The sequence below is a fragment of the Salvelinus sp. IW2-2015 genome, linkage group LG31 (assembly GCF_002910315.2).
Source record: "Salvelinus sp. IW2-2015 linkage group LG31, ASM291031v2, whole genome shotgun sequence".
Lineage (NCBI taxonomy): Eukaryota > Metazoa > Chordata > Actinopteri > Salmoniformes > Salmonidae > Salvelinus > Salvelinus sp. IW2-2015.
In genome coordinates, this window is record NC_036870.1 from 29,165,302 (window position 1) to 29,180,301 (window position 15,000).

General features: G+C 42.9%; 1 pseudogene; it reads left to right on the forward strand.

Annotated features, from left to right (window-relative positions):
- LOC111955697 (focal adhesion kinase 1-like) overlaps window positions 1-15,000 on the forward strand; it is a 143,949-nt pseudogene that overhangs the window by 74,911 nt on the left and 54,038 nt on the right.

The window sequence follows — 15,000 nt, forward strand, 5'->3', positions numbered from 1 at the left end:
GTGTGGTCTTCCTCAAAGATATTTAGGACCATTACATGGTGTGGTCTTCCTCAAAGATATTTAGGACCATTACATGGTGTGGTCTTCCTCAAAGAACATCTGGAACCAAACACTACTTGTAACCAATGGGCTAGTCTCTCTTTCCCCTCACTATACAATATGTATTTCCCCTGAAAATATTGGTTTTCAAAGAGCATTCCTAGTCATTATGTCATGATGTCTTCAGGGGCTGAGGTAATGAGAGGGAGAGAGTGAGAGAGAGAGACTGTTTGTTAAGTAAGATCCTCCCAAAATCGCCCCTGAGGGTTTTTACCCACCAAACTGAGAGTATCATATTTTCTCCTTGTTATTTCACTGTGAGCCAAGGTTTTAAGAAAGTTTATTTCTGGAATCCAAGAGACCCCTCTTGTTCTGTAAGCAAACGAGACACCAAAAACATCCCTATCAACAACAAAAATGTAGCAGCTTGAAATGAAGTGTTTTCAATGAAAGAGTAGATGGATAACACAAAATACAGCTTCCCGAGAAATATTGTGACCATTTTAAAAGTTAGTTCTACTTTACTTTATGTGAAATGATCATCTGCAGCTCGGTTTATGATGTAAAACAACAACAACATTTGATGAATTGATTTATTGATTGATTCCTCCCCTCCAGCCAACCCACCTGGCCAACTTCACCCAGGTGCAGACCATTGGRTACTCCGTCATGGAGGACAAGGAGAGGAAGGGCATGCTGCAGCTCAACGTGGCCGGTGCTGCTGAGGTACCAACCAACCATGGTTGTCACAGATTGCACCCTATTCTTTATATATGTAGGGTAAAGTACCTTAAGGATGCACACACATCATAAACATCCCTTACCATGACTCGACTTGTTTAAAATGTACACATATTGAATTAACTTTTGTAAATACTGATCATTTCACCCATTCAAAAATATATTTTTTTGCAGCCTGCACCCCCTTCCCCCCACCATTTAGAAATGGTTCCACATAGTCTTCCTGTTGGAGATGACTCTTACTGTAACACACATTCGTCCACCCGGGGCCCCGCCCTGTATGAATGGGCCTTTCATTTGTGATGGCCCGGCCATAGAGGATGATTATACTGTAGTATTGGGTTACTACTCTGTCAGTCATAGAGGATGATTATAGTATTGGGTTACTACTCTGTCTGATGTAGAGGGTGATTATAGTAATTGAGTTCTACTCTGTCCAGTCATAGGAGAGATGAGTTATATTGGTTACTACTCTGTCTGTTGTGAGGATGATTATAGTATTGGTTTACTACTCTCTGTCAGCCATAGAGGATGATTAATAGTTTGGGTTTACTACTCTCCTGTCCAGCCATAGAGGATGATTAATAGTATTGGGTTACTATCTGTCTGTTTAAGAGGATGATTATAGTATTGGGTTACTACTCTGTCAGTCATAGAGGATGAGTATAGTATTGGGTTACTACTACTGTCTTTGTTGTAGAGGATGATTATAGTGTTGGGTTACTACTCTGTCTGTCAGGTAGAGGATGATAATGTATGGGTTACTACTCTGTCTGTTGTAGAGGATGATTCTAGTATTGGGTTGCTACTCTGTCCAGCCATAGAGGATGATTCTAGTATTGGGTTATTAACTGTCTGTTGTAGAGAAGGATTATATGTATTAAGTTGCTACTCTGACAGCCATAAGAGGATGATTATTGTATTAGGGTTACTACTCTGTCTGTTGTAGAGGATGATTATAGTGTTGGGTTACTACTCTGTCTGTCATAGAGGATGATTATAGTATTAAATTACTACTTGTCTGTCTGTCTGTCATAGAGGATGATTATAGTATTGAGTTGCTACTCTTGCCGTCAGCCTCAAGGATGATTGTAGTTATGAGTTACTACTCTGTCTGTCAGCCATAGAGGTTGATTAATGTATTGGGTTACTACTCTGTCTGTTGTAGAGGATGATTATAGTATTGGGTTACTACTCTGTCTGTCAGCCATAGAGGATGATTATAATATTGAGTTTCTGCTCTGTCTGTCAGCCATAGAGGTATTATAGTATTGAGTTACTACTCTGTCTGTTGTAGAGGATGATTATAGTTTTGGGTTACTACTCTGTCTGTCATAGAGGATGATTATAGTATTGAGTTACTACTCTGTCTGTCAGCCATAGAGGATGATTATATGTTGAGTTTCTGCCTTCTTGTCAGCCATAGAGGTTGATTTAGTATTGGGTTATTACTCTGTCAGTCATAGAGGATGATTATAGTATTGGGTTACTACTCTGTCTGTCATAGAGGATGATTATAGTATTGGTTTACTACTCTGTCTGTTGTAGAGGATGATTATAGTATTGGGTTACTACTCTGTCTGTTGTAGAGGATGATATTATAGTATTGAGTTACTACTCTGTCTGTCAGCCGTAGAGGATGATTATAGTATTGAGTTGCTACTCTGTCAGTCATAGAGGATGATTTAGTATTGGTTACTACTCTGTCTGTTGTAGAGGATGATTATAGTATTGGTTACTACTCTGTCTGATGTAGGGGTGATTATAGTATTGAGTTACTACTCTGTCTGTCATAGAGGATGATTATAGTTTGGGTTACTACTCTGTCTGTTGTAGAGGATGATTATAGTATTTGATTTATCTAATCTGGTCAGTCATAGAGGATGACACTAGCCAATGTGTTTGTGAATAAAGTAGAGATGTGTGATGGGAGGGGCAGCTGGCAGCCCCAGGCAGAGCAGAACAGTTGTAACATCCCTGTCCGTCTGTCTGTTCCTCTGCCCGTCCTGGCAATAATGACTCTTTTGTGGGCTGCTGCTCTGTGTCCATAGCCTCTCACAGTGACCACACCGTCACTCACCACAGCTGAAAACATGGCCGACCTCATAGACGGCTACTGTCGCCTGGTCAACGGAGCCACCCAGTCCTTCATCATACAGCCACAGAAAGGTACGTCTCCCCCACCCACACACACACACACACACACACACATACTGTCTCAACAACATACCAGGAGGTACCAGCGTATGTTCATTGTGTTGCTAGTGACAGTTGCACTCTGCCGTTGACACACACAAACACAGATTGATTTTGTTTGGGGGCTGCTTACATGTTTATGGTTTTGACGATTGTGTTAAGACAGTCACAGATGTGTCTCAAACACCGTCTCAAAAAGACACTGCTACTAACAATTATTACTGTAGTTGACGTTTGTTTGGGTTTGAGTGTTGACATTACTAGGTTCTCAAGATTGCGTTGCTCCAGTTACGGTCACAGATTCACTCTGCCTTGGGGGGCTGTTCTTATTTGAGTCTAAATGGACTGCATTGTATTAGGCCAAACGTTAGGCAATCACCACAAAAGTTGCCTGTAGTGTTATTTTTAAACTCTTCCCGTTTTCTAAGGTTTCCAGTTGTAGTTTGATTTGGAAATACACTCATATAGAATTGTTTTGTTGTGTTCATGACTTCCCCAATGCGTTTATTACACGTTGATAGTGGTTGTAGGTAAATTCACTGTCAGTACACGCAATGCTTATATCAGTTTGATGGAGATCTGGTTTATTTTCAACAGAAAACACCTTAGTCTCTTTGCTTGAAGCAGATACGTTTTGGGACGGGGGGGGTAGGGGGGGTATTAAGCCTTGTTTGGAGTTGGACTGTCTGCTTTTTCCTGTGTGGGAGGAAGGGGAGCAGGGGAACAGTTGACACAGGCTTCTCCTCTCCTGTGCTTGTGATTTCCCGCTCGCCCACACACCTCTTCCTTGGATTTTACTATTCTGATAGTCAAAATGATGAACATGTCTTGCGTTGTTTTACGGTATCTGCTTTGCTTGACAATATTTCTGGTCTGTATTTTTGTTAAAACAGAGGGAGAGAGAGCATTGCCGTCAATCCCAAAGTGAGTATCTTCCATCCCGGTACACAACAGTATTGATCAATGGGTATATTTTGAATGTTCATTCACATAAAAACCTAAATGATAGTATAAACATAAATAATTGTGTAAGAAACAAACAAACAAACAAACAATAATGGAGAAAAAAAAGTATCTGCTCAGTAAATCTATTTGTAGGACTCCTAGCGTCAGCTCTGTTATCCAATCACAGCCATTGTACAATGTAATGTACAGGGTAATAGGCTACACCAGAGGTCGGCAACCTTTTCCATTTGGAGTGCCAAGTTATCGTACCATTTCTACTGATCTGCGTGCCAGTTATGATTTTCATTTGCGCGTTTTCGGTGGAACAGTTTCATATCATTTCTAAGTCGTCATATCTCAAAACCAATGTCATGTGGTTAATCAACATGACATSTAAATGATACGAATCTAAAAGACACTTCTATTGCCAATATGTAAAAATTGCCTACATAAAGCCAACGAATAAAAACATTGCAGAAAATATCCTGATAAATATCCTATAAMTCATTGGCTACACATGGCCTGTCTGCAAGGAACTTGAAACATTGTATCAACTATTAACTTGGTTCAGCCCATAGCTTGTGCTATCAAACTTGCAACTTTGTATCAAATATTCTGGGCCCTCAGAGTTTCCTGTGCCATTGAGCTCTGGACAGACAGACACAGCTGTAGGCTATTTAGCAAGGGATAAGAAGTAATCATGTAGGCCTATTTTATGATGTTTTCACTAGATCGGAGCATGACATTTTTGTTCCCATTTCATGCTGAGTGGTTCTCGAAAGGGAGAGAGCTAGAAAGATTTTTCAAACAGGCTACGTTGAGGAAGTATTGTCATTCTCAATGGATGTAAAAACAGACTTTGTTTACTTTCAGTTTGAGGTGAAGAAAAAATAACTTTGAGAAGCTCCACAGTGATGGTGAGTTAAGACAATCAGAAATAGTATCAGATCCCCAAATGGACACATTTATAGGCCTACATTTGCGCGCAGGCCAGCTAGCCTAGGCCTACTTCTATGTGTAATCAGGTGCGCGTCCTTACTCAAGATTGACAGGAGCACTCCAAACAAAACACAATGAATAAATTGACAACTCGTAAATGGAATGAAATAAAACAAAACCTTTTCCTCACAAGTGTAGCCTAGATTATGCGCTCTGTACACCACTACAATGACGACGGTAAGACTGTAATAATAATATATTGAATGTATTAACAGCAAGTACCATAACCATTGTAGATTCTAAATTGTGGTAATTAACAGTAAATGTACTACTGGGTGATACTGGTGTGTCATCCCCCCAGTCTCTGCAATGGATTAGTCCACTCAGACAGGCATTCATCAGACAGGTGTCTCGTGTGACATAAATTATTTTTATGTATTTGCCACTGCTCGATTAAAAAATCTTGGTCGACCAATAGCCTATCAACCAAACAATCGACCAGTCGACTAAATGGGGTCATCCCTAAAGCACATTTTACATGTATATTTTAATCATTTAGCGAACGCCCTTATCCAGCCCTTATCCAGCCCTTATCCAGCCCTTATCCAGCCCTTATCTAGCCCTTATCCATCCCCTTTACCAGGCCTTATCCAGCCCTACTACATCTAGAGCTAGAGAGGGTTTTCCCACAATTACACCTTTTCTCTCTCCCCCTCTCTATTTTCTCTCTCTCTCTTTTTCTCTCTCTCTCTCTCTCTCTCTCTTTTTCTCTATCTCTCTCTGCTCTTTGGCACTCTGGGCTTTGTTCAAATAAGGATAAATGTTATGGAGCCAAATATTTTCCACTTAGTGTTTTCAAACACTTGTAAAGGCTCTCTTTCTCTCTCTACATCTTTCGCTCTCTCTCTCTCTGCATCTTTTGTTCTCTCTCTCTCTCTCTCTCTCTCTGTAGCTCAGATAACAAGCTCTTCTAAAAACCAATTTAAACAGTTCTGGGGAAGAATCCTGATAAAGAGTAGTATTTTCTGAGAATTCCTCCTCCCTAGTCCCCTTATTGGTCCTGCACCTCAACACTAGATCCTTCCAAGACTGTTTAGTGGCTCCAGGAGGAGAATGGTACTCAGAATATTGTGGATGTTTTCCATAATAGCCCCAGAGATCCTTTTCAGGAATGCACTTGAACCTCCTGGAGTTGCTGTGGACTCTGTTGATTTACTAACTGGTTTTAGGTTTGGGAATTTCTCTTGTTGATCGACTCGGTCTCTGCTCTTTACCCTGCAGGGCACCCAACAATGAGAAGAAGGTAGTAGAGGGKGTGGTCCGGAGCGCTGGGGTGCGWGCCATCTCTGTCTCAGGTAAGAGATCAGTGCCTCATCAATCATCTTTGACTATCTTACTGTACTGTAGATAGCTGGGCTATTGATGGAAGTCCATATATGTACGGTTGCTGGAGCGAAGATGACCATGCTTTAATCAGATAATCACACTCAATCTGATCTCAGATGCTTCTGTCCATTGATCTGTAAAGCCACTGGATATTATTAAGTATTAGATATCTAATACACAACCTAATATTGCATGAAAGTCCTTACTTGGATATTTGTGGGTGTTTGGTTCTTCCTGGGGCATACTTCTATACATCTATTCATATGGTTGGCTACACTTCCAGGATTACAAGCGAGCTAGATAGTTACCTTGGAGGTTTCTCAGATGTTGTCACTCAGATCTTAAAAGCTCATCTTATTTTTTTTCAGTTGAGGCAGCGATTTAGCAGCAGCAGTACACCTTGAATTGCATGAGGCACATCTATCACACTGTAACTGAACACTGCAGTCTTAGCATGCTTGTGGATTAGCAAGTGGCAGGAGGAGTCACTGCTAAGGAGATGGGGAGGACGGGAGGGGATTGGTGGTGTGAGGGTTACCAAGGCCTGCAGCTGTGGAGACCCATGCAAACACCCCCCCCCCCCAACCCACAATTACAAATGCATTGTAAGCCATCCGAGGGCCAGAAGGATGTCTGAACCTCTCTCCAACCACCCAGCACTTTCAACAGCATCAACCATCCATGTAGGATCTGAGCAGAGCCATGTGCCTCGGTGTGAACTACATGTAGCGGTTTGGTAATAGTATGGTTAGGCTTTGGTTAGGGTCTCAAGGCAAGCTGAAGGTCAGAGCCGAAGTCTACGCCCCTTCGTCGGTCATTGATTCTTCAATTAAGTGTTTGTTGTCTTTCAACAATAAACGACACGTTTTCATGCACAGTTTTCACTTGAGAAATACTGCACCAAACATCTTTCGTTAGCTGTAAAATTGCGCGACTAAGATCTCCTCGGAAAAAAGTCAAGAAATCTGTCATAATTTTTTACATTTTACATTAATTTTGACTGTTTTGGGGAAGGGTATACTGGCTAAGGCGTCTCAAGATGGACCAGCAGTACTATTGCCACTTTAAAGGAGTATTCGAGCACACTTGTTCAGTTCACATAGCGGCATTTGGCTAGGTGCCAGCTGAACCAAAGCATGTTGACGCCCTTAGACTCAGGAGCAGTTGGGTCCGCGCTTTAGCTTCACTTACGTATCATTAGCATCAGACAAGGAGAATGTCTTTCTCTCTCCCCTCTCACTGTCTCTCTCTCTCCCCTCCCATCTCACTGTCTCTCCCCTCTCACTGTCTCTCTCTCTCCCTCTCCATCTCACTGTCTCTCCCCTCTCACTGTCTCTCTCTCTCCCCTCTCCATCTCACTGTCTCTCCCCTCTCACTGTCTCTCTCTCTCCCCTCTCCTCTCACTGTCTCTCCCCCTCTCACTGTCTCTCTCTCTCCTCTCTCCATCTCACTGTCTCTCTCTCTCCCCTCTCCATCTCACTGTCTCTCTCTCTCCCCTCTCACTGTCTCTCCCATCTACTGTCCTCTCTCTCCCCTCTCACTGTCTCTCTCTCTCTCCCCTCTCACTGTCTCTGCCCTCTCTCGCCATCTCTCGTCCTCTTTCTCTCTACCCTCTCTCCGTCTCTCCCTTCTCCCTCTTCACTCTCCCTCTCTCTCCCTCTTCCCTATCCTCTTTCCCCTCTTCCATCTTCCTCTCCCCTCTCCATTTCTCCCCTCCCATTTCTCCCTCTCTCTCCCCCTCCCTTCCTCCCTCCATCCTTTTGCTTTCCCTCTCTCTTCCAAAGTCTGTTTCTCTTCATCTTCTAAATGTCAGAGGCCTGTGATGTGGCTGGTGAGTGTTAATGTCCTGGGAGCTCCAGTTACAGATAAAGGCCTGATTGAAGGGGATGGACAGGCCCTGTTTAACTGACCAGGGGTCGGAGGTTAGGGGAGTAGACAGTCAGACAGTATGGTATCAAAGAGATGCTTGTGTTCTATGTGGCTGAGAGCTGGTCTCTGAGGTTGGGAGGATCAGAGGGTATCTTAGGGGGCGTCAGCTCTCTTGTAGCTACACAGTGATATGAAGGTTGGAGTATAGTACTCACAGATAATATATTCCAGATAGATGGTTGAGTTTACTGATTTGTTTCAAACAAGATGGTTTGATGATTTAGCATATGCCCACTGTATGCATATCAAAATGACACACTTATTTAAATGCAGTTTAAAAAAATAATAAACTAGGGGATAAGTCTGCTCTCTACCAATATCAGTAATTATATTATCATACTGGTTGTTTCAGTTTCACTGTCAGAATGGATGCTATTCGAGTGGGTTTTAAATAAATTTGACAATTTATTCAGTGACGGTGAGGAAGATCATAGGGAGATACAGGGAAGTGGGAGAAACAGTGGGAAAGGTGGACGCGGGGAACGAACCCCGGTCTCCGGTGGGGTGTTGTATATGTGATTTATGCCCAGAAGTGTTACCACGACACTACAGCTTTTCATTTGATGGTGTTTTTGATATGTGGCGAAATGTCCACGGAGGTTAAACGGAGTGTTAATGGAGTGTGTTCAGAGGCGGTCTGAGTTCCATGTTTACACCAGTTCTCCTTGATACCATCCATCAATGCCATTACTCAGAAATGGCTCATAGAAAAACCCTGTAAAACGCCCCCCCTGTTGCAGAAGCTTGCTGCCTGCATAAATCCAATATATTTAACTGAATTCATTCCATATTGTGTCAGCGTACGGTCATATCCAAGACATTTTGAAGAAGTGGAAATCAATTCCTTAGCCCCGGTATAGAATAGTGAAGGACTTATTACTGTGCTGTTGATTGAAATGCAGAAATGACGTACTGCCATGTCGTCTTTGACTTCCCCGTTGGTTGGTATAAGGAAGAAGAGATTGATTAATGTTATTATTATTGACGTATGTCATGTAGTTTCATGACCGGCGTGCCAGAGAGATAATGATTTCTGAGGTGTGTAGCATTTTCTCTGTAATCTGGGAAAAGTTTTGACGTCGTCACACCAACATTCATCACTCCTTCACAAATGCTGTCTGCTACTGTGTTTTCTGTGGTGTAGGGTGAAATTGCCCCTAGACACTGATCAGGGGTCAGTTTTGCATTTTCCCCACTAATGGTTAAGGTTAGGATTGACAGAGGGGAAGCTGATCATAGATGTGTACCTGGGAGAAATAACCCAGTTTTTGTTAGAAGCACTATTCCTCTCTTCTTCTCACCATCTCTCCCGCTCTCTCATCCCTATCTCTGATTGGCTGAAGACTGTACGCTCTGTGACACCGACGCCTCCTAAACCTGCTAAAGCCAGGCGCTTTTTCCTTTGTTTTGTCTTCTGAGCACATGACTCTCTGTCAAAGGGTACCACTGCTCTGATTGGCTGACTAGACTGACCCTGCTTCCTGTTTTTCTCTGACTAACCCTGTCTGCCACACTGAGTTCCTAAGTCCCAACACACCACACCAACACCACAACACACACACACACACACACACACACACACACACACACACACACACACACACACACACACACACACACACACACACACACACACAAACAAACACACCGAGTGTGTTGAGGGGAAGCGGGGTGATGTTGACAGAAAGTGTGAAGTGCACTAAACCCTTAAATGCCTGACAAAGCAACACCTACAATGGCCGAACAGAACTAGCCTGCCGGGAAGAAGGAACATCTCATTGCTCATGCCCTATCCTTGTCAAACACCTTTTAACCGATTCAGCTTTTGAAGACGGCAAGATTAAATTGATTCCACATTTTGTTTTCCGGGAAGTGTGTCGCCTGCTGCTTGTAGTCAAGCCACGCCCGCAAATCAGCAGAGGCGGAGTCCCAAACGGGAAGTATTCATACCCCTTCCCTTTTCCCACATTTTGTTATGTTACAGTCTTATTCTACAAAGGATTAAATTAATGTTTTTTTCTCATCAATCTACACACAATACCCCATAATGACAAAGCAAAAACAGGATTTTTTAACTTTTTGCAAATTTATAAAAAAAATTAAAACAGAAATAACCTTATTTATTTAAGTATTCAGACCCTTTGCTATGAGACTCGAAATTGAGCTCCGGTGCATCYTGTTTCCATTGATCATCCTTGATGTTTCAACAACTTGATGGTGTAACGTCTCTCGTCGGAAGGCATGGACCAAAGCGCAGCGTGGTAAGTGTTCATGATATTTTATTTCTCAAAAAACACTCGAACAAAATAACAAAGTGAAAAACCGAAACAGTTCTGTCTGGTGCAGACACAAAACAGAAACAAACTACCCACAAAACACAGGTGGGAAAAAAGGCTGCCTAAGTATGATTCCCAATCAGAGACAACGATAGACAGCTGCCTCTGATTGGGAACCACACTCGGCCAAAAACAAAGAAATAGAAAACATAGAAATAAAGAAACTAGAATCCCCACCCTAGTCACACCCTGGTCTAACCAAAATAGAGAATAAAAGCCTCTCTATGGCCAGGGAGTGACAGATGGGAGTCCATCAATTGATTGGACATGATTTGAAAAGGCACACTCCTGTCTGTATAAGGTCCCACAGGTGACGGTGTCAGAGCAAAAACCAAGCCATGAGGTCGAAGGAATTGTCTGTAGAGCTCAGAGACAGGATTGTGTCGAGGCACAGATCTGGGGAAGGGTACCAAAAAAGGTCTGCAGCATTTTGCAGCAGAAGATCCCCAAGAACACAGTGGCCTCCATCATTCTTAAATGGAAGATGTTTGGAACCACTAAGACTCCTAGAGCTGGCCGCCCGGCCAAACTGAGCAATCGGGGAAGAAGGGCCTTGGTCAGGGAGGTGACCAAGAACCCGATGGTCACTCTGATAGTGCTCCAGAGTTCCTCTGTGGAGATGGGAGAACCTTCCAGAAGGACAACCATCTCTGCAGCACTCCACCAAAGGCCTTTATGGTAGATTGGCCAGACGGAAGCCACTCTTCAGTAAAAGGCACATGACAACCCACTTGGAGTTTGCCAAAAGGCACCTAAAGGACTCAGACCATGAGAAACAAGATTCTCTGGTCTGATGAAATCAAGTTTTGAACTCTTTGGCCGTAATGCCAAGCGTCACGTCTGGAGGAAACCTGGCACCATTCCTACGGTGAAGCATGGTGGTGGCAGCATCATGCTGAAGGGATGTTTTTGGGTCCACGCGGAGCAAAGTACAGAGAGACCCTTAAAGAAAACCTGCTCCAGAGTTCTCAGGACCTCAGACTGGGGCAAAGGTTCACGTTCCAACAGGACAACGACCCTAAGCACACAGCCAAGACAACACAGGAGTGGCTTCGGGACAAGTCTCTGAATGTCCTTGAGTGGCCCAGCTAGAGCCCGGACTTGAACCCGATCGAACATCTCTGAGACAAGAAAGTGATGCTCCCCATCCAACCTGACAGAGCTTGAGAGGATCTGCAGAGAAGAATGGGATAAACTCCCCAAATACAGGTGTGCCAAGCTTGTAACGTCATACCCAAGAAGACTCGAGGCTGTAATCGCTGCCAAAGTTGCTACAACAGAGTACTGAGTAAAGGGTCTGAATACTTATGTAAATGTAATATTTAAGTTTTATACATTTGCAATATGTTATAAAAAACTGTTTTTGCCTTGTCATTATGGTGTATTGTGTGTAGATGGATGAGGGAAAAAAACAATTTAATCAATTTTAGAATAAGGCTGTAATGTAACAAAATGTTAAAGTCAAGGGGTCTGAAAGCTTTCCGATTGCACTGTATTATGCCCTGGTAAAAAGTAGTGCTCTATAAAGGGAATAGGGATGCATGCAGAGCCTGACTGGGCTGTAACTGGGCCGTAACTGGGCTGATGGTGCAGGGCTGCTGTAAGCCTGTCAGGCCACGTCTGCATCCAGGCAGATATAACCTATAGCTTCTGAGAGGTTAAAGATGAAAAACCCTTTAATAGCTTTTTTGTCTATCTATTTATATTGCTCTAATCACACAGATTTATATATTTACAGTACTAGTCAAAAGTTTGGACACACCTACGCATTCAAGGGTTTTTCATAATTTTTTTTGTATTTTCTACATTGTAGAATAATAGTGAAGACATCAAAACTATGAAATAACACATATGGAATCATGTAGTAACCAAATAAGTGTTAAACAAATCAAAATATATTCGCATTCTGCATTCCACAGCATTCTGCATCGATACGCCATCCCATCTGGTTTGCGCTTAGTGGGACTATCATTTGTTTTTCAACAGGACAATGACCCAATACACCTCCAGGCTGTGTAAGGGCTATTTGACCAGGAAGGAGAGGGGTGGAGTGCTGCATCAGATGACCTGGCCTCCACAATCACCCGACCTCAACCCAATTGAGATGGTTTGGGATGAGTTGGACTGTAGAGTGAAGGAAAAGCAGCCAACAAGTGCCCAGCATATGTGGGAACTCCTTCAAGACAGTTGGAAAAGCATCCCAGGTGAAGCTGGTTGAGAGAATGCCAAGAGTGTGCAAAGCTGTCATCAAGGCAAAGGATGGCTACGTTGAATAATCTGTGTTTTTTGGTTCTACATGATTCCATATGTGTTATTTCATAGTTTTGATGTCATCACTATTATTCTACAATGTAAGAAAACCCCTTGAATGAGTAAGTGAGTCCACACTTTTGACTGGTACCGTATATATCGCTATAAATTCAGCTGGATTACGCTAACCTGAGTTTTTGCCCTCAAGGATGTGTAAAAACAAAAATAATATAACTAACAAAGTTAACCAACACCAGAGAGGAAGATGCGAAGCAAGAGGGTTTACTCCGCTCAAAATCTGTCCACAAAAATAATACTACGAAGTGAGGAATTCTTGTATGGAGGTCAATGAGAAAGTTTAGAATTTGTTCCACAAAAAATGGAATTGCTAATTCGCTACGTGAGGCTTATTTGATGGAATAGAAGTTTTGTTATGGTTAGGTTGTTACGAATGCACTGATATAAGTGGACGCACCTGGCATTTCAGCAACTTTGGAAAAAAACGACTTTATACCGGAGTTGTGTGTCTGCCCTCTCAATGGTCCCACCTGATCTCGCCTCCTCCAATGCTAATAATAGCCAGGTGATAGCCAATGAACTCCACCGACCCCGTTCAGAACAATGCTGACCGTCCCTTCAACCAAACTCAATCAGGTTCCACACATTCCAACGACAGACTAACTCCATTTAAAGTAGAAACTTTCCCACTGATACTAAATAAAAGCATAGATTGTAGGAGTGTGTTACAGTAACAATTATTAAGCCCATTTTGAATTAATTATACTGTCTTTTATACTTTTCATATATTTGTGAAAAGTGTGTAACCTCTCCTTCTCTCTCTCTCCCTCTCTCTTTCTCTCTCTCCCTCATTCTCTCTGTTTTGCATGCTCTCCTTGGACTTGCAGAGGATTGTAGTGGGGATGGTAAAGTTTAGCTTCTTTTAATATTTCCCTCCATTCCTTCCTGTCACCTGCTACTAACTCACTGGGGCCATGAGGGATGATTCTGGGGGTTGTGGTTTGTGTGTGTATGACTACTGTATGTGCCTTATGGTGACTCATGAATCATATCAATCAAATGAATCAAATTAAATAAATCTGTTTTTATCCATCTGCTTCTAGAGGTTTGTCATTGGTAATGCACTAATCATGCAATAGACGTGATTGGAATTAGGGAAACAATGTAACGGTTGACATCGTCTCTAGAAATTGTGCTGAAATCTGTCCGAGCTGCAGTGCTGCCATGTGATTCGAATCGATTCAGTTTGAGCCTGTCTAGAGTGCCAAATTGGCAGGGTTTGCACTTTTGGGACTATTCCATTGGTTCCATGGTGCCAGATAAACCTAATCAAGCACAGATTAAAGTATTTGAAAGAAAACAAATGCTAAGCTATTTGAACCCAGGTCTGGTCAGTTTGTCTGTCCTAAAATCTGAACCGGTATTCACAAAGAGTCTCAGATTTGGTGTGCCTTTTTGATCATAATGAATAATATTAGCTAGGGGGGGGGGGGGGGGCATGATCGTAGATCAGCACTCCTACTCTGAGTGGCTTTTTGGCTACCGTCCCTGCTGTCTGCCTGCGTCTTTAAGGGCCCAGCTCCAAGCCCTCTCCCAGCTCGGCCCCATAAAGAGAGCTGAGTTTGGCTGGCGGCTGGCTAAACACTACACAATCTGGTGTTCTCTCTTCCCTTAGAGGAACAGTAGCCAATACGGCACAACTAGCAAATTACTATTTTCGATCAAGTCAAGATTGGACAGCCAGAGACCGTTCACTTACTGTAAACACCTAAATCTGTTTATCTAGAGGACTGGATGATGGCTCTTCTCTCTGTTTCTCTTTCCTGAAGAGAAGGGGAATAACTGGTTCCACCCCCCATCCTTTCCGTCTCCACACCCCCTCTCCTCCCCTCTTCTTCCCCCCTAACCCAGAAGCCCCAGCTGTACTGCTGAGTTCTGATTGGCTAGACAGACAGAGCAGACAGACACACGAGTGGCTGAAACTGTGAGAGTTTCGAGTGCAAATGCTTGTGTTTCTGTGTGTGTTTACTGTACGAGAGCGACTGTGTGTGTGTACGAGAAAGCGCGTGTGTCTCTATGTGTTCGGCAGTGTGGGAATTTGTTGAGGAGCACTTGCTGTGTGACTCAAATATGTATTTTCAGCTGGCTGTAGTTACTTGTGTGGAAGGGTAAATGTCTAGCTAGCTTTATTTGTGTGTATCCGTCTCTGACGGTGGTGTGT